Source organism: Chelonia mydas, chromosome 19 (genome assembly GCF_015237465.2).
Source record: "Chelonia mydas isolate rCheMyd1 chromosome 19, rCheMyd1.pri.v2, whole genome shotgun sequence".
Classification (NCBI taxonomy): domain Eukaryota; kingdom Metazoa; phylum Chordata; order Testudines; family Cheloniidae; genus Chelonia; species Chelonia mydas.
The window spans coordinates 18,702,709-18,728,149 of NC_051259.2; the positions used below are offsets into that span (position 1 = coordinate 18,702,709).

The 25,441-nt window shown below is 48.4% G+C and overlaps 1 protein-coding gene and 1 long non-coding RNA gene across 4 annotated transcripts in view; one reads left to right on the forward strand and one right to left on the reverse strand.

The window, feature by feature from the left end:
- The window catches only part of PTAFR (platelet activating factor receptor), a 38,804-nt gene that overhangs the window by 6,327 nt on the left and 7,036 nt on the right, over nucleotides 1–25,441 (reverse strand). Inside the window, exons 1-2 of one of the 3 annotated variants that reach the window (XM_037881539.2) lie at nucleotides 24,193–24,269; nucleotides 6,186–6,362 (exon numbers count right to left, since the gene is read on the reverse strand). The exons of 1 other annotated variant lie outside the window; for it this stretch is intronic. The gene's annotated coding sequence lies outside the window, so the exon portion shown is untranslated. Of the gene's footprint in view, nucleotides 1–6,185; nucleotides 6,363–24,192; nucleotides 24,279–25,441 lie in introns of those variants that run through there. One more of the 3 variants, XM_043532431.1, reaches the window with a different exon arrangement.
- LOC119563970 lies at nucleotides 4,018–22,175 on the forward strand. Its single transcript, XR_005222770.1, has 3 exons — nucleotides 4,018–4,227; nucleotides 15,905–16,021; nucleotides 21,478–22,175. It is a non-coding gene; the product is annotated as an uncharacterized LOC119563970 (long non-coding RNA).

The window sequence follows — 25,441 nt, forward strand, 5'->3', positions numbered from 1 at the left end:
AAGAGAACATACAGGAAACTAATCTGCCCCTAACACCCTGCCAGGAGCGGAGTAGAAAACACAAACACATGCCCCTGTTTTCCTCACTAGGTCACCTTGCCCATAGAGCACCTCTCGAGAGCGACTTGCCTGTCTCTGACAGAAGAGCCCTGGCCAGGGAGCGGGAGGGCCCCAAACGGGAAAGGGGTAATTCCTAGTCATGCAAGTTGAGGAAGAGTCTGTAGGCTGGGAGACTGGGAACAGCAGAGAGAAGCTGCATGGTGCCAGCTCTTGCTCAGTCAGGCTGCTCACTCAGCAGCATCCCTGAAGCAGCCCGTTTATTGACTGCCGTGAGAACTGTGGGAAGATACTGCCCTGGCTGCATCACCCCCAGCAGCACAGAGGGGAGTGTTGCTAAGAGCGAGCTAGAGGTTTGCTCCAGATTCACTGGTTGCTACCTGAGGGGTCCATCCGCTTTGACAGCCAGCACAGTGTTCCTGCCCTGGCATGTGCAGAGGGCTCTGGATTGAGGTGATGCTGTTCAATGGTGGTTAACCTCTGAGCCTGGTCCTCCCCACCCTGTTCAGTAGAGAAGCCTTTTTGTGGCTTTGTTCCAATCCAACCTGTCTGCTGTGCCTAGAGATTCGCTCATGTGGCTGCTGCACTATATTTAGTAGGCTGGAGATGTCCAGACACAGAGTCACCATGTGCTAATTTAGATCAGATCCAGGAATCATTCCAAGCAAGGCCATCTCCTGGCCTTCCTTCCTCAGTGCAGTGGGGGTAGGAGTCACTATTCAAGCAAGGGGCAAGAGGAGTCATCTGGAATATGCACTTTGGGGAAATACAATCAAATCTCTGCACCAACCAGGGGCTTTGAAGGTGCTTCTCTCTGTCTGTCCATCCATCCAACCTGGGATTGGATTGTGGAGACTGAATTGTACTCTCCTGGAATGGTGACAGGTTTCAGAATGGTAGCTGTGTTAGTCTGTATCAGCAAAAGGAACAAGGAGTTTTGCCCAAATAAAGTTGTTAGTCTCTAGAGTGCCACAAATACTCTTCATTCTCTTTCGTGGAAATTGTTAGGCGATAGATAGATATTCAGGCCTGTCTGTAAAGGCCTATACTCTAAGAATTTAGGTGTATTCTTATCACTTGGCTAGTTCTAGAGGTATAAAAGAATCAAAATCACTGTCTGCCGGTGTAAGGGCCTTCTCTCACTGTGACAGTCTGAGGCCCTGTGCTTAGCCAAAGGCCTTAGCCTAAGCAGCAGAGGCAGCCATAAGCTGGGAAGCGACCGGTCACCTCCTCACATTCCAAACTAGTCTCATTGAGAGAAGGTGCTATGGGGCTGTTTGGAATACAATCCTGTCCTGATAATGCCTATCGCCTCCAGAGAAAGGGAAGTGCCTCGAAGATGTAAAAGGAAACTTAGTTTGGTAGCATCCTGTCTGGCAAGAACTCACTTATCAATAGCTGGGATGTGAAATCCTCACTTCTGTATTGTTTTGTCATTCTAGTTCCCACTTTGCTATTGTTTGTCTGTATAATCTCAGTCTTAGGCCCTGTGATGGTGTCCCCTGAATAGATATGTGCCCATATAGATAGGACACCATCACAGGGCCTAATCACATCAGCCACACTATCAGAGGCTCGTTCACCTGCACATCCACCAATGTGATATATGCCATCATATGCCAGCAATGCCCCTCTGCCATGTACATTGGTCAAACTGGACAGTCTCTACGTAAAAGAATAAATGGACACAAATCAGATGTCAAGAATTATAACATTCATAAACCAGTCGGAGAACACTTCAATCTCTCTGGTCACGCAGTCACAGACATGAAGGTCGCTATCTTACAACAAAAAACTTCAAATCCAGACTCCAGCGAGAAACTGCTGAATTGGAATTCATTTGCAAATTGGATACTATTAATTTAGGCTTAAATAGAGACTGGGAGTGGCTAAGTCATTATGCAAGGTAGCCTATTTCCCCTTGTTTTTTCCTACCCCCCACCTCCCCAGACGTTCTGGTTAAACTTGGATTTATGCTGGAAATGGCCCACCTTGATTATCATGCACATTGTAGGGAGAGTGGTCACTTTGGATAAGCTATTACCAGCAGGAGAGTGAGTTTGGGGGGGAGGGGGGGCGCGGAGGGTGAGAAAACCTCGATTTGTGCTGGAAATGGCCCAACTTGATGATCACTTTAGATAAGCTATTACCAGCAGGAGTGTGGGGTGGGAGGAGGTATTGTTTCATGGTCTCTGTGTGTATATAATGTCTTCTGCAGTTTCCACAGTATGCATCCGATGAAGTGAGCTGTAGCTCACGAAAGCTCATGCTCAAATAAATTGGTTAGTCTCTAAGGTGCCACAAGCACTCCTTTTCTTTTTGCAAGTTCCTAGAGGCTTCCCGCTCGTAGTGCGTCACACTTTCCCTAACAGAAAGGATTTCTCTGCCTATTTAATGCAAAACCGTGTTCCTGTCTCCCCCACACCCTGTAGGCCTAGCCCAGGGAGCGAGCATTGCAGCCCAGTGAGTGCCGCACATTCAGGGTATCCTGGCATACCAAGTGTGCATCCCAGCACAAATGGAAAGATCCTCGGTTGCAACCAAGGCATTTAGTTCACCTTCGGAAGTCAGGTTAAGAAAGTAGCTTTAAATTATCGTTGTGTTCCCCTGATCCAGGAGCCATCCTGGTCCTAGTCCCAACTGGAGCCTGAAGGCTGCTCTAAGTTAGAACAGCTTCCACTATCTCCAATATTGCCCAGCAGTCAGGGATCCAGTTGGGCAAGAGGGAACCCTGGGGATGCACCCTTTGCCAGGAGGGGTTTGTGCCATTGTAACCTTTGCACCAGCATGACACAAAGCTGCCATAGTGCACTGGAGGGTCTGGCCACATCAGGCTGGGTCCCAGATTGACCAAGTGTATCCAACTGATCACATGCCTGTCTCCACTCAGTGGGATCTAGACTTGGATTGGGCACCTGGGTGGGAGTGGAAGCTGGGGTTCCATTCCCAGCTCTGCCCTCGACTCACTGTGTGATGCAGGAAAAAAAAGTCACTGCATCTCTGTCTGTTAGTTTCCCCATCTGTAAATTCATGGTAAGTGCTACACATACTTGTGTCCTGGGGAAATATGCCTCACACATTCCAGCCCCAGGAGTACCTGTCCTGATGGAACTTGTCCAGTACTCCCATCCCAACAATAGCTGGGCCAGGGGGTCTCAGCCTGGGTGTGTGTCCTGGCCCAGTGAAGAGGTGTCCCAGCACAATGTGTCCAGTGCATCCCAGCTGCATACTCATTGCTCAGCACAACGTGTTCTGCAGGTCCTGGTACAAGGTGCTGGAAGTGACCCAGCTGATGTACACATCGTCCACTAAGTCCCTCTGGCCTGCTGAGCAGAGCTGGGAAGGGGTGACGGCACCCAGAGGTCAGACTCGTCTCTGTCTGCACTCATGGCAGAGGATGGTGTTTGGGGCACTCTTCTGCTGAGGGCCTGATATTAGAATAAGATGTAACATGAAGCACTAATTGCTTGTGATCATTAAAGATCCCATGAAACTTTTCAATTGGGGTCTGAATTCCAGAGTTGTGATGAAGCTGAGAAATTGCCAGCCAGAACAGCAGGGGTTAAGGAGAGCCTTTGGGCCCAGCTAGCCCTGCCCTGCTATCCCTGCAGACAGGGCCAGGCCTGGAGAGGGGAGGAAAGGATAGAGCCTGGCCTAGTTCAGGGCTGACTGGAGGAAAGGCAGGAGCTAGCTGCCTTCCTACCCATAGGCACCAACTCCGTGGGTGTTCAGCCCTGGAGCTTGCATGGGGAAAAATTAGCAGCTGCTTATCACTGGCTGACAGCCTGCTCCCCCTTCCCTCCCAGCGCCTCACAGCCACTTGCTCAGTTGTTCTGTGGCATGCAGGAGGCATGGCGGGAGGGGGACAAGTGGGGGGAGGGTGCGCTTGGGGCACCTCTGTCCCTAGCTGAGGGGAAGGAGCACTAGCCAAGGCGGCCACCTGGGGGGGGGGGGGGAGACACGGTCTTCCCAGCCAAGGGGACCTATGTACCCAGCACCCCAGGAAACTGAGGTAACGGCCCCAGAGACGTTGTGGGGCTTGCCCTAACCACCTTGTGGCTGGCCCCCCAAGGAGCTGCCCAGGACCCAAGAGAGGTCAGCAAGCTGCGAAGCAAACTGGACTAGAGCGGCCACACCCCAAACTGAACAGTCTGGTAGGACATAGCCAAGGTCAGTATGTTTTCATGCCCTGCTTGGGGCCACCCTTCCCTCCGTCCGTCTGCCCCCCCCATCCCTCAGTTCAGAGGTTGACTTGCACAGGGCTCTGGGCTGGGCCCTGGTGGAGAGGGAGGGCTTGGGTCCCCCTTACCCCACTGGCTTTAAAGACTCAGGCTCCTCAACCAAGTAGGAGGCTGAGAGCTCTGACCATTAGGCTACCCAGCTCTCCAAGCCACCTGTTACAGATGTCTTGGCTAGATTCCAACCTGGGTACTCTGTTCTGTTTACCAAGAATTCCCCCAGCAGCTTTAGTGGGGTACATTGTTCTCTCTGCTTCTTCTTGTAAACTCTTAAGTAATGCTGCTGCTGCTGCTGCTGCTAAGAGCTCAGGTCAGAGGTGACTGCATTTCAGCAATAGATAAAGTGATTCCTGTGGATGTGGCCTATAAAATGCTCTGGGATCCAGTGGGATGAAAGGTGCACTGGCAGGCTCCCCCTGCCCATCGGCTACAGATTGATAGAGCCAGAAGAGTTCCCAGAAGTCACCTACTACAGGACAGGCCCAACAAAGAAAATAACAGAACGCCACTAGCCGTCACCTTCAGCCCCCAACGCATTATCAAGGATCTACAACCTATCCTGAACGATGACCCAACACTCTCACAAATCTTGGGAGACAGGCCAGTCCTTGCCTACAGACAGCCCCCCAACCTGAAGCAAATACTCACCAGCAACCACATACCACACAACAGAACCACTAACCCAGGAACCTATCCTTGCAACAAAGCCCGTTGCCAACTGTGTCCACATATCTATTCAGGGGACACCATCACAGGGCCTAACAACATCAGCCACACTATCAAAGGCTCGTTCACCTGCACATCCACCAGTGTGATATATGCCATCATGTGCCAGCAATGTCCCTCTGCCATGTACATTGGTCAAACTGGACAGTCTCTACGTAAAAGACTAAATGGACACAAATCAGATGTCAAGAATTATAACATTCAAAAACCAGTTGGAGAACACTTCAATCTCTCTGGTCACGCGATTTCTGATCTCAAAGTGACTATCCTTCAACAAAAAAAAAAACACTTTGAAAACAGACTCCAACGAGAGACTGCTGAATTGGAATTAATTTGCAAACTGGATACAATTAGCTTAGACTTGAATAGAGACTGGGAATGGTTGAGCCTTTATAAAAAGTAACCTATTTCCCCTTGTTTATTCCTCCCCCCCCCCGTTCCTCAGATGTTCTTGTTAAACCCTGGATTTGTGCTGGAAATGGCCCACCTTGATTATCACACACATTGTAAGGCGAGTGATCACTTTAGATAAGCTATTACCAGCAGGAGAGTAGAGTGGGGGGGGTGGGGGAGAGAAAACCTTCTGTAGTGATAAACACCTATTTTTTCATGGTTTGTGTGTATAAAAACATCTTCTGTATTTTCCACAGTATGCATCGGATGAAGTGAGCTGTAGCTCACGAAAGCTTATGCTCAAATAAATTGTTTAGTCTAAGGTGCCACAAGTCCTCCTTTTCAATATGGGAAGGGTCATCGCTTAGTCATTGGTATGTTATACTCTGAAATCAGAGAGACCATGGCCAAAGCCAGGAACGAAGGCAATCACACTGTCTCCAAGATAATGATACTTCATGTTCATCCAGTGAGCTCCAATCACTTGAAAAAACAAGGGTGAGCATCATTAGTTCCATTTTATACTAGGGGAACTTAGAGACAGCAGGGAAGTCACTTGCCCAACATCAGCCAGCGAGCCTGTGGCAAAGCTAGGAACAAAGCCCCAGTCCCTTGATTCCCAGTCCACTGGGCCATGGTGCCCCAATACAGGATAGACAACAGCATGGCAACTTGGCACAGCAATCTCACGCAGATAAACCATTCTAAGACATTCAGGCTAGAATGCGAATTCCATATGAATAGCACTAGTGGAAGCTAGTCCCTGCTTACCAGAGTCGAATGGATGCAGAGTGATCTCTCCAATGCCAGCCTTTGAAGAGCAGTGGCGCATTCAGCTTGCTGGGTCAGCTTCCAGGTCCTGTCCCTCCCAGCTTGTGGCTACAGCCTTCCCTCCACCCACAGTTCTATTGATCAGAATTGCGGAACTGAAAGTATTGCAAAAGCTTCCTGCCAAGTCATTAGAGAAGAGGAAATGTCATGTGATAGTTTATTTCTCTTTTCCTTTGCCCTGCTAAGACATGGGGGGGGGAAGCAAATTGACAGCAAAGACTGGGTGTCCCTGAAAAGCCATTAGCAGTAGCATTTCAAAGGAACTCTACTTCTAATGGCTGTGTTCCTGAAAGAGATAGGGACATCACAATTAGCCTCTGGAGGCTAAGGAGGAATCCAGTCCCTTGCCTGTGGTGAGGTCAGGAAGGAAACTGCACTTCAATGGCATCTTTCCCAGCAGCAGGGCTGGCCTGTGCACGGAGTACTTTTTCTTTACAAATCCAAGAAAATTAATTGCTAGAGAACAAGCCACTCCACATAGAGGCTGGGATTTTTGATGCACAAAGGCCACAGGAGCAGATTCTCCAGTAAATAGTCAGCGCTGCGTCTTTATGCCAGAACTAAAGAGACTTAAACCCAGGGAATCCAGCCACACTAGGACTCCTGTTTTGCAAGGGGATCCTCAGGGATTGCTGAGCCACCTAGTAGTTCCTACCCTACCCTCTATCAGGCACTGGTGCAGGGGTTAAGACTGGAAGAAAGACATGGCCTGGGGTATCCTTGTGCCTGACAATCCCTAGCTCCCAGAACAGCCCTGGGGCCATTGTCCCCTGGTGCAACTTAAAGCAGCATTGGGCCACTGTGTTGCTCCTGAGAACTGGCTTAGTGCTTGACAGCCCCAAGATCAGGGCACCAAAGATGATTTACAGAACAGCCCAGGATCTGGGCCAGCGAATGCAGAGTTCTGGTTCCCACAGCCATTGTAACCGGGCAGCAATCATAGAATCATAGGGTTAGAAGGCACCACAAAGGTCATGTAGTGAGTCTAAGCTCCCTGACAAGATGCAGGATTTGTTGTGTCTAAACCGTCCAAGACAGATGGCTCCAGCCTCTGTCTGAAAACCTCCAGTGAAGGAGGTTCTACAACCTCCCGAGGCGTCTGTTCCATTGTCCTACTGTTCCTACAGTTAGGAAGTTTATCCTGAGATTTAATCTGCTCTGCTGTAGTTTGAACCCACTGCCTCTTGTCCTGCACTCTGGCAAGAGAGAACAACTGTTCTCCATCTTTTTCATGGCAGTCTTTCAAGTATTTGAAGACTGCTATCATGTGCCTCTTCAATCTCTTTTCCAAACTAAAGATACCAGTTCCTTCAGCATTTGCTCAGTTGACTTGGGGAGGGATAGATCAGTGGTTTGGACATTAGCCTGCTAAACCAGGGTTGTGAGTTCAATCCTTGAGGGGGCCATTTAGGGATCTGGGGCAAAAATTGGGGACTGGTCCTGGGGGTTGGACTAGATGACCTCCTGAGGTCCCTTCCAACTGTGATAATCTATGATTCTATGACTTGCATTCCATCCCTTTTCTTTTAAAGGAGGACTTGTGGCACCTTAGACTAACAAACATATAAAATTAAATTTGTTAGTCTCTAAAGTGCCACAAGTCCTCCTTTTCTTTTTGCGAATACAGACTAACACGGCTGCTACTCTGAAACATTCCATCCCTTTGATCATCTTTGTCACTTGCTTCTGGTTCCTTTCCAGTTTCTCTACATCCTGTCTATCCATTGGTGACCAAAACTGGACACCATACTCCAGCTGAGGCCTAACCAGGGCTGAGTAGAGCGGTACTGTCACCTCCCGTGACTTGCAGGCTATGCCTCTGTTCATGCAGCCCAAAACTGCATTTGCTTTTTTTGCAACAGCATTGCATTGCTGACTCATGTTGAGGTTGTGATCCACCACCACTCCCAGATCATAGAACCATAGAATATCAGGGGCGGAAGGGACCTCAGGAGGTCATCTAGTCCAACCCCCTGCTCAAAGCAGGGCCAATCCCCAATTAAATCATCCCAGCCATAGCTTTGTCAAGCCTGACCTTAAAAACTTCTAAGGAAAGAGATTCCACCACCTCCCTAGGTAACCCATTCCAGTGCTTCACCACCCTCCTAGTGAAAAAGTTTTTCCTAATATCCAACCTAAACCTCCCACACTGCAACTTGAGACCATTACTCCTCGTTCTGTCATCAGCTCCCACTGAGAATAGTCTAGAACCATCCTCTTTGGAACCACCTCTCAGGTAGTTGAAAGCAGCTATCAAATCCCCCCTCAGTCTTCTCTTCTGCAGACTAAACAATCCTAGTTCCCTCAGCCTCTCCTCATAAGTCATGCGTTCCAGACCCCTAATCATTTTTGTTGCCCTTCTCTGGACTCTTTCCAATTTATCCACGTCCTTCTTGTAGTGTGGGGCCCAAAACTGGACAGTACTCCAGATGAGGCCTCAATGTCGAATAGAGGGGAACGATCATGTCCCTTGATCTGCTCGCTATGCCCCTACTTATACATCCCAAAATGCCATTGGCCTTCTTGGCAACAAGGGCACACTGTTGACTCATATCCAGCTTCTCGTCCACTGTCACCCCAGGTCCTTTTCCACAGAACTGCTGCCTAACCATTCGGTCCCTAGTCTGTAGCGGTGCATTGGATTCTTACGTCCTAAGTGCAGGACCCTGCACTTATCCTTGTTGAACCTCACATTTCTTTTGGCCCAATCCTCCAATTTGTCTCGGTCCCTCTGTATCCTATCCCTACCTGCCACTGTATCTAGCACTCCTCCTAGTTTAGTATCATCCGCAAATTTGCGGAGAGTGCAATCCACACCATCCTTCAGATCATTTATGAAGATATTGAACAAAACCAGCCCCAGGACCGACCCTTGGGGCACTCCACTTGATACTGGCTAACATCTAGACATGGAGCCATTGATCACTACCTGTTGAACCTGACAATCTAGCCAACTTTCTACCCACCTTATAGTGCATTCATCCAGCCCATACTTCTTTAACTTGCTGACAAGTATACTGTGGGAGACCGTGTCGAAAGCTTTGCTAAAGTCAAGAAACGATACATCCACTGCTTTCCCTTCATCCACAGAACCAGTAATCATAGAAGGCGATTAGATTAGTCAGGCATGACCTTCCCTTGGTGAATCCATGCTGACTGTTCCTGATCACTTTCCTCTTGTGTAAGTGCTTCAGGATAGATTCCTTGAGGACCTGCTCCATGATTTTTCCAGGGACTGAGGTGAGGCTGACTGGCCTGTAGTTCCCAGGATCCTCCTTTTTCCCTTTTTTAAAGATTGGCACTACATTAGTGTTTTTCCAGTCATCCGGGACTTCCCCTGTTCACCACGAGTTTTCAAAGATCCTTCTCAGCAGTGCTTCTGCCAAGCCAGTTTCCCCCCATTCTGTATTTGTGCATTTGGTTTCTCTTCCCTAAGGGTAGCACCTTCCATTTGTCTTTGTTGAATTTCATTGTGTCATCTACAGTCTAGTTCTCCAGTTTATCAAGAGCCCTTTGAATTTTAGCTCTATCCTCCAAAGTGTTGGCAACCTCCTGCCCCGTGTCATCTGCAAAGGTGATCAGTGTGCTCTCTACTCCCACATCCAGGTCATTAACAGACATTTTTAACTATACTGGACCCAGAACAGATCCCTGTGGAACCCCCCTGAGTCCTCCCTCCAATCTGACATCATTCCATTAATAGTTACTCTTTGTTTGTGGTTGTTTAGCCAATTGTGTCCACTTAATTGTGGTTCTGTCTGTAGTAGAAAGAGCCTGAGACAGAAGGCCTTGTATCAGAGACCCGGCCTGTGGCCTGAACTAAAGTAGTGGTCAAGCCTTGCTAATATAAAGGAAAGTTAGCAAGAGACAGGCTGTGAGCAGAGTCAGGCTCTGCCTGCGTGCAAGCTCACAGAATCTGGCAAGAACAGGGCTAGTATTGCAAACGCACGCATTCCTGAGAAATGCTGGGCACAGGACACTCATGCAAACACATTCCAGAAGGATGGTACCAGAACACCCCCCAATATCAAGTGTGGTACAAACACATGCCCTGTGGATGATACAAAAATACACTGACCCCCTCTTAGAGATGAGGTCAGTCTGACAGTGTGATGGATAGATATGTTTTGATTGAACTAACATGTACAAGGTAATGGGTGGTAACTGACCACAAAAGAGGGTGGAAATGGACCATGTCAGAGGGGCAATACATAACTTGTTTGTATCACTGTATCGAAAATGGAGTCTCAGACTAGGAGTGTCTTTGGCTGGCCAGGGGGCAGTGGAAAGTCCTGCCACTGACTGGGCTCATCCATTGTGATGGGCATACAGGTGTTTGTGATCCTGTAGACTGTGGGATACTAGGACCATGCTTCGTTAACAATAAATCTGGCTGGATGCCTTCGCTACTAAACAGGTCTGTGGTTATTGGGCAGTTTGATAGGAACCTGCTGTATAGGCTGTCTGGCGAGAGCCAGTGCAGCATGCAGAGAGAGAGCATACACACAGCCAACATCTGTCGACACTGCGTAAGCCCACATTTCTCCAGCTTACTTATCAGACTGTCAAGTGAGACAGCGTCAAAAGCTTTCCTGAAATCCAGGTATATTATGTCCACTGTGTTTCCCCCTAGCCTCCAAACCAATTACCCTGTGAAAGAAGGAAATCAAGCTGGTTTGGCATGATTGTTCTTGGTAAATCCAGGCTGGCTGCTAGTGATCACCCCTTCATCCTCCTGGCACTTGCAAGTTCCCAAGCAAACTCTGTTTGCTTCTCCTCTGTTCACTGCCATAATGCATACACACACCGTGGTGTTAAAGTCTCCTCTAGGAGACTGGAGGACAGTGGGCCAACACATTGACTAAAGGTCACTATGGGTATGTCTACACAGCATTTTGGAGCAAGCCTCCCACCTTGAGTCAGACTTGAGCTTGCAAGGCTCATGCTAGTACTCTAAAAATAGTGTATAGACAGCACCCCCCATCCCCCACACACGCTCCCTCGGCTTTAGAGTCTGAGCACCAGCCCGAGGCCCAACTTCAAAGAGCTGCCTAGACAGGTATTTTTAGAGTGTTATCACGAGCCCTGCGAGTGCAAATCTGCATGTACCCGCTGGCTCTTTCCCCCAGAGAATCACAGAGACAATAGCCTGCCAATGGGGGGGGGGCACAGTGAGAACAGCCAGCTTCAGCAGATGTTACTGAGCATGCTCAGTATAAGACAAGCAGCAAATCTGGGGGAGGGTATATTACCCTGTGTGCCCTCCCACTAGGGTTGCCAGGTGTTCGGTTTTCGACTGAAATGTGCACAGGGACCCTGGTGGCTCCAGTCAGCATCCCTGACCAGGCCTTTAAGAGTTCAGCTGTGGCACAGCGGGCTGGCAGGCTCCCTGCCAGGCTCCTCGCAGCTCCCTGAAGCAGCAACATGTCTCTGCGGCTCCTAGGCAGAGGGACAGCCAGGGAGGCTCCACGCGCTGCCCCTGCCATAAGTACCGGCGCCGCAGCTCCCATTAGCCAGGAACTGCGGCCAGTGGGAGCTGCAGGGGTGGCAGTGCACAGAGCGTCCTTGAGCGTCCCTCTGCCTAGGAGCCACACAGAGGGACATGCCGGCTGCTTCCCAAGAGCTGCCGGAGGTAAGCGCTCACCCTGAACCTCCTCCTACACCTGCACCAGCCCCTTCCCACATCCTGAACCCCTCATTTCTGTCCCCACCCTGGTGCCTGCACCCCCAGCCCAGAGCCCATACCTCAATCCCCTGCCTTAGCCCAGAGCCCCCTCCCACACTGAACCCCTTGGCCCCACCCCCCGGCTTGGAGCCCTCTCTGTACCCAAAACCCCTCATTCCTGGCCCCACTCCAGAGCCCGCCCCCCCCAGCTGAAGTCCTCACCCCCTCCCGCACCCCAACCCCCTGCCCCAGCCCAGTGAAAATGAGTGAGTGAGCAAGGGTGGGGGATAGCGAGTGACAGAGGGAGAGGGGATGGAGTGAGCGGGGGCAGGGCCCCAAAGAAGCAGGGTTGGGGGGAGGCCTCGGGGAAGGGGCGGGGCAGGGTGTTAGGGTTGCCAACTTTCTAATTGAGGACAACCGAACGTCACCTCTGGTCAGAATCAGCCTGCAGGGGGCGCTTGGGGCTGCTGCGGGGAGAGGCTGTACTGGAAAGAACGAAAACCTGCAGGGGGCAGGGCTGTGGGGAAGGTTGGGGTGGGGGGGGGGGGGAGGGCACCTCTGTAGGTTCGAGAGCGTTTTCTGATCAGTGTCCAAATGTCTGTCTGGCCGCTTAGTGGAGCTGGGAGCAGTGGAGTAGCTGGGGGAGCGGGGCAGCGCCTGCTCCCCCACTGAGCGCAAGTGGCTCCTTGTCACTGTTCCCCTGTTGAGGGAAGAGGGGGCGCGATCCCAAGACAGGCACCACCCACGGTGGCACTCCCAGCGGCGCTCCGGGTCTTCGGCGGCGGGACCTTCACTCGCTCCGGGTCTTCGGCGGCACCTCGGCGGCGGGACCTTCAGTGCCACCGAAGACACCCGGAGCGAGTGAGGGCCTGATGCCGGAGCGCCGCCAGGTGAGTAAAAGCGCTGCAGCGGGTGGTGCCTCTCTTTGGGATCGCGCCCCCTGTTCCCTGCACCTGGCTACGCGGCTGGCTGGGAGTCCCTGTGCCTCTTCTCTGCTATCAAGGACAGAGGCTCAGCTGCCTGCTCCAGCCATGGCTGCACAAACAAAAGCAGCAGTCTCGGGGAACCTGAGTGCTGGGCCCTATTGGTGGGCTCAGGAAAAGGCCAAAAAATGCAAAGACCATCTGCCCCACAACCATGGAATATCAGGGTTGGAAGGGACCTCAGGAGGTCATCTAGTCCAACCCCCTGCTCAAAGCAGGACCAATCCCCAACTAAATCATCCCAGCCAGGGCTTTGTCAAGCCTGACCTTAAAAACTCCTAAGGAAAGAGATTCCACCACCTCCCTAGGTAACCCATTCCAGTGCTTCACCACCCTCCTAGTGAAAAAGTTTCCCAATATCCAGCCTAAACCTCCCACACTGCAACTTGAGACCATTACTCCTTGTTCTATCATCTGCCACCACTGAGAACAGTCTAGAGCCATCCCCTTTAGAACCCCCTTTCAGGTAGTTGAAAGCAGCTATCAAATCCCCCCTCATTCTTCTCTTCCGCAGACTAAACAATCCCAGTTCCCTCAGCCTCTCCTCATAAGTCATGTGTTCCAGACCCCTAAACATTTTTGTGGCCCTCCACTGGACGCTTTCCAATTTTTTCACATCCTTCTTGTAGTGTGGGGCCCAAAACTGGACACAGTACTCCAGATGAGGCCTCAATGTCGAATAGAGGGGAATGATCATGTCCCTCGATCTGCTGGCAATGCCCCTACGTATACATCCCAAAATGCCATTGGCCTTCTTGGCAACAAGGGCACACTGTTGCCTCCTATCCAGCTTCTCGTCCACTGTAACCCCTAGGTCCTTTTCTGCAGAACTGCTGCCGAGCCATTTGCTCCCTAGTCTGTAGAGGTGCATGGGATTCTTCCGTCCTAAGTGTAGGACTCTGCACTTGTCCTTGTTGAACCTCAGATTTCTTTTGGCCCAATCCTCTAATTTGTCTAGGGCCCTCTGTATCCTATCTACCTCTCCTCCCAGTTTAGTGTCATCTGCAAACTTGCTGAGGGTGCAATCCACACCATCCTCCAGATCATTTATGAAGATATTGAACAAAACCGGCCCCAGGACAGACCCTTGGGGCACTCCACTTGATACCGGCTGCCAACTAGACATGGAGCCATTGATCACTACCCGTTGAGCCCGACAATCTAGCCAACTTTCTATCCACCTTCTAGTCCATACTTCTTTAACTTGCTGGCAAGAATACTGTGGGAGACCGTGTCAAAAGCTTTGCTAAAGTTGAGGAACACCACATCCACTGCTTTCCCCTCATCCACAGAGCCAGTTATCTCATCATAGAAGGCAATTAGATTAGTCAGGCATGACTTGCCCTTGGTGAATCCATGCTGACTGTTCCTGATCACTTTCCTCTCCTCTAAGTGCTTCAGAATTGATTCCTTGAGGACCTGCTCCATGATTTTTCCAGGGACTGAGGTGAGGCTGACTGGCCTGTAGTTCCCAGGATCCTCCTTCTTCCCTTTTTTAAAGATGGGCACTACATTAGCGTTTTTCCAGTCATCTGGTACCTCCCCCGATTGCCATGAGTTTTCAAAGATAATGGCCAATGGCTCTGCAATCACATCCGCCAACTCCTTTAGCACTCTTGGATGCAGTGCATCCGGCCCCATGGACTTGTGCTTATCCAGCTTTTCTAAATAGTCCCGAACCACTTCTTTCTTCACAGAGGGCTGGTCACCTCCTCCCCATACTGTGCTGCCCAGTGCAGTAGTCTGGGAGCTGACCTTGTTCGTGAAGACAGAGGCAAAAAAAGCATTGAGTACATTAGCTTTTTCCACAGTCCTCTGTCACTAGGTTGCCTCCCTCATTCAGTAAGGGGCCCACACTTTCCTTGACTTTCTTCTTGTTGCTAACATACCTGAAGAAACCCTTCTTGTTACTCTTGACATCTCTTGCTAGCTGTAACTCCAGGTGTTATTTGGCCTTCCTGATTTTACTCCTGCACGCCCGTGCAATATTTTTATACTCTTCCCTGGTCATTTGTCCAATCTTCCACTTCTTGTAAGCTTCTTTTGTGTGTTTAAGATCAGCAAGGATTTCACTGTTAAGCCAAGCTGGTCACCTGCCATATTTACTATTCTTTCTACACATCGGGATGGTTTGTCCCTGTAACCTCAATAAGGATTCTTTAAAATACAGCCAGCTCTCCTGGACTCCTTTCCCCCTCATGTTATTCTCCCAGGGGATCCTGCCCATCGGTTCCCTGCGGGAGTCAAAGTCTGCTTTTCTGAAGTCCAGGGTCCGTATTCTGCTGCTCCCCTTTCTTCCCTGTGTCAGGATCCTGACCTCAACCATCTCATGGTCACTGCCTCCCAGGTTCCCATCCACTTTAGCTTCCCCTACTAATTCTTCCCGCTTTGTGAGCAGTGGGTCAAGAAGAGCTCTGCCCCTAGTTGGCTCCTCCAGCACTTGCACCAGGAAATTGTCCCCTACCCTTTCCAAAAACTTTCTTGATTGTCTGTGCACTGCTGTATTGCTCTCCCAGCAGATATCAGGGTGATTGAAGTCTCCCATGAGAACCAGGGCATGCGACCTAGTAACTTCCATGAGTTGCCGGAAGAAAGCCTCGTCCGCCTCATTCCCCTGGTCTGGTCTATAGCAGACCTCTCTGGAGAGCTGGGGCAGGGAAGATAGAGGCTCCAGGTAGAAAGCCCCTGGGGGCAGTGCTCTGTAATTGTGCAGGGAAGGGCAAGCAAACTCCTGCTTCCCACTTTAAACAAGCCCTGCTGCTATTAATAGCACCGGCAGAGAGGTGTGCTAACCACACAGGAATTTCAAGTGGACAGTGTTGGTCCTGATTCTTCCGGACCTCTGAGCAGACCAGCCCTAGCATTGCCCTATGTATCATTGGGCATGTTCAAAGCAGGATCTGCAGTATCACCAAAGCCAAAATTTCACAAATTATGAGTCAGACCCCAAAAAACATGTTTTTTTTAAAAAAAAAAACTAAACGATTGATGCCATTTTTTTTTTTTTTCAGATTGTCGAAAGTTGCAGAATTTCTGTGAAACCTGCATCCCAAGCAAGAGGAAAACATTCATAGGGAAGAGCTGCAGCCCAAACTGGATGGGATAAAGTACAACATGGTTTACAAAAGGTAGATTGTGCCAGACCAATCGGATCTCTTTCTAGGAGAAGATAATGATTTTTTAGATGAAGAAAATGCAATAGATCTAACCTACCCAGATTTCAGTACAGAATATAGTTACACATCAGAAACTAGTTAACTTGAAGGTGGGGATTAATACGAGAATTGAAAGATGGGTAAGGAACTGGTTAAAGGGCAGTACAACCCATTGTAGTCTGAAAGGTGAACTGTCAGGCTGGGGGGAGGTTACTAGTGGAGATCCTCAGGGATCAGATTTGGGATCAATTTTATTTAACATTTTTATTACTGACCTTGGCACAAAAAAATAAAAAATTTGTGGATGACACAAAGCTGGGAGGTATTGCCAATATTTTAATGTTTTTAATAAAGTAAATACTAATGGAAACTGTGTGATCATGGGAGATTTTAACTTCCCAGATATAGACTGGAGGACGAGTGCTAGTAATAATAATAGGGCTCAGATTTTCCTAGATGTGATAGCTGATGGATTCCTTCAGCAAGTAGTTGCTGAACCGACTAGAGGGGATGCCATTTTAGATTTGGTCTTGGTGAGTAATGAGGACCTCATAGAGGAAATGGTTGTAGGGGATAATCTTGGCTCAAGTGATCATGAGCTAATTCAGTTCAAACTGAACGGAAGGATTAACAAAAATAAATCTGCAACTAGGGTTTTTGATTTCAAAAGGGCTGACTTTCAAAAATTAAGAAAATTAGTTAGGGAAGTGGATTGGACTGAAGAATTTATGGGTCTAAAGGTAGAGGAGGCCTGGGATTATTTTAAATTAAAGCTGCAGAAGCTATCGGAAGCCTGCATCCCAAGAAAGGGGAAAAAATTCATAGGCAGGAGTTGTAGACCAAGCATCTTAGAGAGGTAATTAAGAAAAAGCAGAAAGCATATAGGGAGTGGAAGAAGGGAGGGATCAGTAAGGAAAGCTACCTTATTGAGGTCAGAATATGTAGGGATAAAGTGAGACAGGCTAAAAGTCAAGTAGAGTTGGACCTTGCAAAGGGAATTAAAACCAATAGTAAAAGGTTCTATAGTCATATAAATAGGAAGAAAACAAAGAGAGAAGAAGTGGGACCGCTAAAAACTGAGGATGGAGTGGAGGTCAAGGATAATCTAGGCATGGCCCAATATCTAAATGAATACTTTGCCTCAGTCTTTAATAAGACTAAAGAGGATCTTAGGGATAATGGTAGCATGATAAATGGGAATGAGGATATGGAGGTAGACATCACCATATCTGAGGTAGAAGCAAAACTCAAACAGCTTAATGGGACTAAATCGGGGGGCCCAGATAATCTTCATCCAAGAATATTAAAAGAATTGGCACAAGAAATTGCAAGCCCATTAGCAAGAATTTTTAATGAATCTGTAAACTCAGGGGTTGTACCGTATGATTGGAGAATTGCTAACATAGTTCCTATTTTTAAGAAAGGGAAAAAAAGTGATCCGAGTAATTATAGGCCTGTTAGTTTGACATCTGTAGTATGCAAGGTCTTGGAAAAAATTTTGAAGGAGAAGGTAGTTAAGGACATTGAAGTCAATGGTAAATGGGACAAAAAATACAACATGGTTTTACAAAAGGTAGATCGTGCCAAACCAACCTGATCTCCTTCTTTGAGAAAGGAACAGATTTTTTAGACAAAGGAAACGCAGTGGATCTAATTTACTTAGATTTTAGTAAGGCGTTTGATACTGTGCCACATGGGGAATTATTAGTTAAATTGGATAAGATGGGCATCAATAGGAAAATTGAAAGGTGGATAGGGAAATGGTTAAAGGGGAGACTACAACGGGTCCTACTGAAAGGTGAACTGTCAAGCTGGAGGGAGGTTACCAGTGGAGTTCCTCAAGGATCAGTTTTGGGACCAATCTTATTTAATCTTTTTATTACTGACCTGGGCACAAAAAGTGGGAGTGTGCTAATAAAGTTTGCGGATGATACAAAGCTGGGAGGTATTGCTAATTTAGAGAAGGACAGGGATACCCTACAGGAGGATCTGGATGACCTTGTAAACTGGAGTAATAGAAATAGGATGAAATTTAATAGTGAGAAGTGTAAGGTCATGCATTTAGGGATTAATAACAAGAATTTTAGTTATAAGCTAGGGACGCATCAACTAGAAGTAACGGAGGAGGAAAAGGACCTTGGAGTATTGGTTGATCATAGGATGACTATGAGCTGCCAATGTGATATGGCTGTGAAAAAAGCTAATGTAGTCTTGGGATGCATCAGGAGAGGTATTTCCAGTAGGGATAAGGAGGTTTTAGTACCATTATACAAGGCACTGGTGAGACCTCACCTGGAATACTGTGTGCAGTTCTGGTCTCCCATGTTTAAGAAAGATGAATTCAAACTGGAACAGGTACAGAGAAGGGCTACTAGGATGATCCGAGGAATGGAAAACTTGTCTTATGAAAGGAGACTCAGGGAGCTTGGCTTGTTTAGCCTAACTAAAAGAAGGTTGAGGGGAGATATGATTGCTCTCTATAAATATATCAGAGGGATAAATACCAGAGAGGGAGAGGAATTATTTAAACTCAGTACCAATGTGGACACAAGAACAAATGGATATAAACTGGCCACTAGGAAATTTAGATTAGAAATTAGACGAAGGTTTCTAACCATCAGAGGAGTGAAGTTTTGGAATAGCCTTCCGAGGGAAGTCGTGGGGGCAAAAGATTTATCTTGCTTTAAGATTAAACTCAATAAGTTTATGGAGGAGATGGTATAACATGGTTTTGGTAATTAAATATTCATGGTAAATAGGCCCAATGGCCTGTGATGGGTTTTTAGATGGGGTAAGATCCAAGTTACCCGGGAAAGAATTTTCTGTAGTATCTGGCTGGTGACTCTTGCCCATATGCTCAGGGTTTAGCTGATCGCCATATTTGGGGTCGGGAAGGAATTTTCCTCCAGGGCAGATTGGAAGAGGCCCTGGAGGTTTTTCGCCTTCCTCTGTAGCATGGGGCACGGGTCACTTGCTGGAGGATTCTCTGCTCCTTGAAGTCTTTAAACTACGATTTGAGGACTTCAATAGCACAGATATAGGTGTGAGGTTTTTTTTTTGTAGGAGTGGTGGGTGAAATTCTGTGGCCTGCGTTGTGCAGGAGGTCAGACTAGATGATCATAATGGTCCCTTCTGACCTAAATATCTATATCTATATCTAATATGGAGGTTGACCAGAACATCTTACAAGAAGATCTGGAGGACTTTGAAAACTGGAGTAATAGAAATGGGATGGAATTTAATAGAGAGAAGTACAAGGTCGGGCACTTAGGGGCTAACCAGAGTTTTTGCTATAAACTGGAGGCACGTCAGTTGGAAGCAAACAGAGGAGGAGAAAGAGCTGGGTGTGCTGGCTGACCACAGGAGGACTATGAGCTGCAAATGTGATGCAGCCATAAAAAAGGCTAATGCAATTTTAGGAAGCATCAGGCAAGGGATTTTCAGTAGAGACAGCAAAGATACCATTATACAAGGCACTGGTGAGACCTCATCTGGAATACTGTGAGCAGTTCTAGTCTCCCATGTTCAAGAAAAATGAATTCAGACAGGAACAGGTGCAGAGAAGGGCTATGAGGATGATCAGAAGAATGGAAAACCTACCTTACAAGAGGAGACTTAAGGAGCTTGCCTGCTTTAGGCAAATCAAACAAAGGCTGAGGGGAGATAGGATTGCTCTCTATAAATAGACCAGAGGGATAAATACCAGCATAGGCCCCGACTCTGTGGGTGCTCCATGGCTGGAGCACCCATGGGGGAAAGTTAGTGGGTTCTCTGCACCCACTGGCAGCCAAGCTCCCTTCTCCTCACCTCCTTCTTCCCAGCCCCAAGCGTACCATGTCCCCGCTCCTCCCCCTCCCAGCGCTTCCCATCCCCCCGGTTATCTAACCGCTCTTTGGCAGCGCTTAGGACTTTCTGGGAGGGAGGGGGAGGAGCAGGGACATGGTGTGCTCAGGGGAGGAGGCAGAGAAGAGGCGGAGCAGGGGCAGGGATGGGGTGGGAAAAGGCAGGGTGGGGACTTTGGGGAAAGAGTGGAATGGGGGTGGGGCCAGGGTGGGAAGAGGCAGGGAAGGGGCAGGGCCAGGGGGATCAAGCACCCACCAGGCAGAGGGGAAGTTGGCGCCTGTGAATACCAGGGAAGGGAAGTTTAAGTTCCACACCAATGGTGCACAAGAACAAATGGATATAAACTGGCCATCAATAAATTTTGGCTTGAAATTAGACGAAGGAGTCTAACCATCAGAGGAGTGAAGTTCTGAAGCAGACTTCCAAGGGGAGCAGTGGGGGCAAAAAGAACTAACTAGCTTCAGGACTGAGCTTGATAAGTTTATGGAGGGGATGTTACGCTGAGACAATAGCATGTGGCCCATCTGCCACTGCTGGTAGCAAGTGTCTCCAGCCGTCAGTGGACGAGCTGGGATAGGAGTGGTCTTTGGGCTTGCAGGTCATTGTCCTTTCCCCTTGGTGCCAGGGCACTGTTTCTCATTTGGCTTCCCAGTCTTGTGTGCAGTATTGTGAGCATGCCTGCAGCAAGGGCCAAAAAATCATGTTACGATAAATTTGCAAGAGTGAGTAAACTTGTTCCTCTAGGCCAGCAGTTCTCAAGCTGTGGGTTGGGACCCCAGAGTGGGTCACGACCCTATTCTAATGTGGTTGCCAGGGCTGGCATTAGACTTGCTGGGGCCTGGGGCCAAAGCCCAAGCCCCACCGCCTGGGGTGGAAGCTGAAGCCAGAGATCTTCAGTCCTTGGTGGCTGGGCTCAGGTTACAGGCCCCCTGCCCAGGGCTGAAGCCCATGGGCTTCACCTTTGGCCGGCTTGCCCACCCAGGCTGGTTGGGCTTGGGCGGACTCAAGCTCCAGTAACTCCTCCTGGGGTCACAGTTATTTGTTGCCTGAAGAGGGTCGCGGTGCAATGAAGTTTGAGAACCGCTGCTCTAGGCCATGCTGCATTAGCATATGATCCAAGGGCCACAGATTAGTTGGGCAGTCACATCCAGAGATAGAAGAGACAAAACACATCACATGCACTGACCAACAGAGCACATAGGATTCCAAAGCCACCCCCTTGGAGCTGGGGCTGGGAATGCCTGTGTATCCCCGACTCCCTTGTGTAACCGCCTCAGTGGTCAGTTTCTGTTAAAGAGACAGACACACAAAGAGCACCAAATGTTCATGTTATTTTGTGGGGAGGAGAATTATTTGCTGGCAGTGAAGGGACAATCTCTCATTTTTGCTGAATAGTGATTTATACTGAGACAATTCAAGACATAGAAACAGCCCAAAATGTTTAATTCTTTAAAAGAACCAAATCATTTCCAGAGCCCAGCCAGACATTCCATGCACAGGAAATGAAGTCAGTTCTCACTATAAGCAGAAAGCGAGTGATTTCAAAAAACCACTGCTTCATTAGTTTCACCTTCTTTAATTAACAGAGAAGTGGAGGAGCTGCCAGAAGTGGATCAGACTAGGGTCCCTCTAGCTCAGAATCCTGTCTCGGATAATGGCCATCGCCAGCTGCTCTGGAGGAAGGAGCCAGGGGCCTGCAGTAGCAGTTACAGGCTCATGCGGTTTCTTTTAACGAGAGGTTGGCCCAGAACAATCTCAAACCAAGATCTATTGACACAGTGCAGCAAAGAGGATCTGAGCACCATCATTGCCAGGAGGCGTTGGAGATGGAATCACATGACCGAACCATCACCAGAGTAGCAATAAGATGGACACCTGAAGGCAAGCGAAAACGAGGCCGCCCGAAAACATGGTGAAGAGCTGTGGAAGCCGAGCTGAGAAACCTGGGGCACAGCTGGAGAACCCGAAAGACTTGCTAGAAACAGATGGGAGTGGAGGAGCTTCGTCACTGCCCTAAACCCCAGAGGCGTAATAGGAACATGATGAGGACAATAAATGGTGATGGCCAGATGCTAGCTTTGCAGATGCTATTTTCTTGTATGAATCGGGCAGCAAAAAACAATGTTATAAAAGAAAGTCCAGAGAGCTTTGTCAATGAGCAAAAATAATTTTAATGCATTTGAGAAAAATAGAATGCTTCCTCAGCTCTCGTCCCCTAATGCCCCTACTCTACTTGCGCTACATTGACGACATCTTCATCATCTGGACCCATGGGAAAGAAGCCCTTGAGGAATTCCACCATGATTTCAACAATTTCTACCCCACTCTGGACCAGTCCACACAAGAGATCTACTTCCTGGACACTATAGTTCAAATAAGTGATGGTCACAAACATCACCCTATGCCGGAAACCTACTGACCACTATACTTACATGCCTCCAGCTTTCATCCAGACCACACCACATGATCCATTGTCTACAGCCAAGCTCTAAGATAGAACTGAATTTGCTCCAATCCCTCAGACAGAGGCAAACACCTACAAGATCTCTATCAAGCATTCTTACAACTACAATACCCACCTGCTGAAGTGAAGAAACAGATTGATAGAGCCAGAAAAGTACCCAGAAGTCACCTACTACAAGACAGGCCCAACAAAGAAGATAACAGAACACCACTAGCCATCACCTTCAGCCCCCCAACTAAAACCTCTCCAACACATCATGAAGGATCTACAACCTATGCTGAAGGACGACCCATCACTCTCACAGATCTTGGGTGACAGGCCAGTCCTTGCTTACAGACAGCCCCCCACACCTGAAGCAAATGCTTACCAGCAAGCACACACCACACAACAGAACCACTAACCCAGGAACCTATCCTTGCAACAAAGCCCGTTGCCAACTGTGCCCACATATCTATTCAGGGAACACCATCATAGAGGCTAATCACATCAGCCACGCTATCAGAGGCTCGTTCCCCTGCATATCTACCAATGTGATATATGCCATCATGTGCCAGCAATGCCCCTCTGCCATGTACATTGGCCAAACCAGACAGTTGCTACGTAAAAGAATAAATGGACACAAATCAGACATCAGGAATTATATCATTCAAAAACCAGTCAGAGAACACTTCAGTCTCTTTGGTCACTCGATTACAGACCTAAAAGTTGCAATTCTTCAACAACAACAAAAAAAAAAAAACTTCAAAAACAGACTCCAGCGAGAGACTGCTGAATTGGAATTAATTTGCAAACTGGATACAATTAACTTAGGCTTGAATAGAGACTGGGAGTGGATGGGTCACTACAAAAACTAATTTCCCCATGCTAATTTCCCCCTACTGCTTCTCACACCTTCTTGTGAACTGTTTGAGATGGGCCACCCTGATTACCACTACAAAAATGATTTTTCCCGCCTGTTGATAATAGCGCACTTTAATTGAATTGTCTCATTAGACCTGACCCTCCACGTGATAAGGCAACTCCCATCTTTTCATGTACATATACATCTTCCTACTGTATTTTCCATTCCATGCATGTGATGAAGTGGGTTTTAGCCCACAAAAGCTTATGCCCAAATAAATTTGTCAGTCTCTAAGATGCCACAAGGACTCCTCTTTGTTTTTGCTGACACAGGCTAACACGGCTGCTACTCTGAAATAAAGAATGAGGCAGCCAGATTCTGCACTCCTGCCTGTAGTCAGACATGCCATTATTCATTAGGAGTGTCTGACATGCATTGCCATCATGCCCAGAGGGACCAGTCAGGATCAGGATGTTGCTGTACTGGGTACTGCATAAACACACAGGTAGTGCTGGTCACTGTCCCAGCAGCCTCTAATGACAAGTCTGTTACAGTTTTACTGAACAGCAGCTGTGCCAGAGCTCCGACCTTGTCCCCATGGGTCCTGTGCTTCCAGGCGGTTTATGCTAGCCTCAGAGGCTCACTGCGACCCTCCACATAGCCCTTCTCTCTCAGGCCAGGGTACAGTCTACTGAGCCCTTTTTATCATAAGCCAGCAAGGAGTTTGGTTAGAGAACTCCCACAGTCTCTGTTGTCCCTACAGGCTTATTCAAGAACAGTTTAGCCTCCTGTCCTGACAGGGGCCTGTCTTCCCCTCCCAGGAGGTGTTTCTGTAGTGTCGGGTTGGGGGAACCCAGGCCCACCCTCTACTCCGGGTTCCAGCCCAGGGACCCTAATAGCAGCAGCTGTTGACAGCCGACCTTTCACTGCCAGAGTTGCTACATTTCCCCGGGCCACTTCCCCACAGCTCTCTCTTAATGCCTTCTTCACCCTTACCTTAGGGCTCCCTTTCCAGTGGTTTGAGGACATCCTCATTACCCAGACCATCAGCCACACTTCCTCAGCCTGACTGGAGTGAGCCCTTTTATAGTATCAGAGGGGCCTTAATTAGAGTCAGGTGTTCTCATTAGCCTGACAGCTTCAACTGACTCTTTGCAGGCTAACTGGAGTCAGGTGTCCACCCTAGCCCGGAGCAGCCCCTGCTGTGGTCAGTCAGGGAATAGAAAACTGCTTATCCAGCGGCCAGTATATCTGCTTTCTACTACTCTGCTGTATCTGCTTCAAAAAAAAAAAAAATACACTCTCCTGCTGCCCTCTGAAAAAAAAAACTACTCTCCTGTACCCAACTGGCCTGAGTCTATCACACAGCTAATGAGTCAATGCGAAATACTGTGGTCTGGGTATTTCCATTAAGCAGCTGCTGAATGTTAGCTGCACTCACTGCTGAAACCCGAGGAATCCAGCATTCTCACAGGAAAGGCAGAAATTTCCCAGAGGGAAATTTCCCAGAGGGAGCTGGGATTGTTTAGTCTGCAGAAGAGAAGAATGAGGGGGGATTTGATAGCTGCTTTCAACTACCTGAAAGGGGGTTCCAAAGAGGATGGCTCTAGACTGTTCTCAATGGTAGCAGATGACAGAACGAGGAGTAATGGTCTCAAGTTGCAATGGGGGAGGTTTAGATTGGATATTAGGAAAAACTTTTTCACTAAGAGGGTGGTGAAACACTGGAATGCGTTACCTAGGGAGGTGGTAGAATCTCCTTCCTTAGAGGTTTTTAAGGTCAGGCTTGACAAAGCCCTGGCTGGGATGATTTAACTGGGACTTGGTCCTGCTTTGAGCAGGGGGTTGGACTAGATGACCTTCTGGGGTCCCTTCCAACCCTGATATTCTATGATTCTATGATTCTATGATAAATTAAGGGCCTGGCTCTGCCTCGTGCTATCACTTAGGGCTGTGCAGAGTGGTTGGAATGCACTATCCTGCTGTTTGGTAGCAGATGAGACCCCCCGTTGCACAGGTGCAAATAGCAACATCAGATACAAGACATTAGGAATCAGGACCTCATTCTGGACCACATATAACTCGGGGACATGTAGCTACGTAACTCTTATGGTTTTGTGTTCTGTGTACCGTAACTTTACATGTCTAGGCGTCTTCAGGCTGCAGAGACAGCTGCCATTTTGTGCAGCAGGGTAGCTGCAGCATGTTACAGAGGAGGCACACACTGTCATCTTGAAAGTCATTG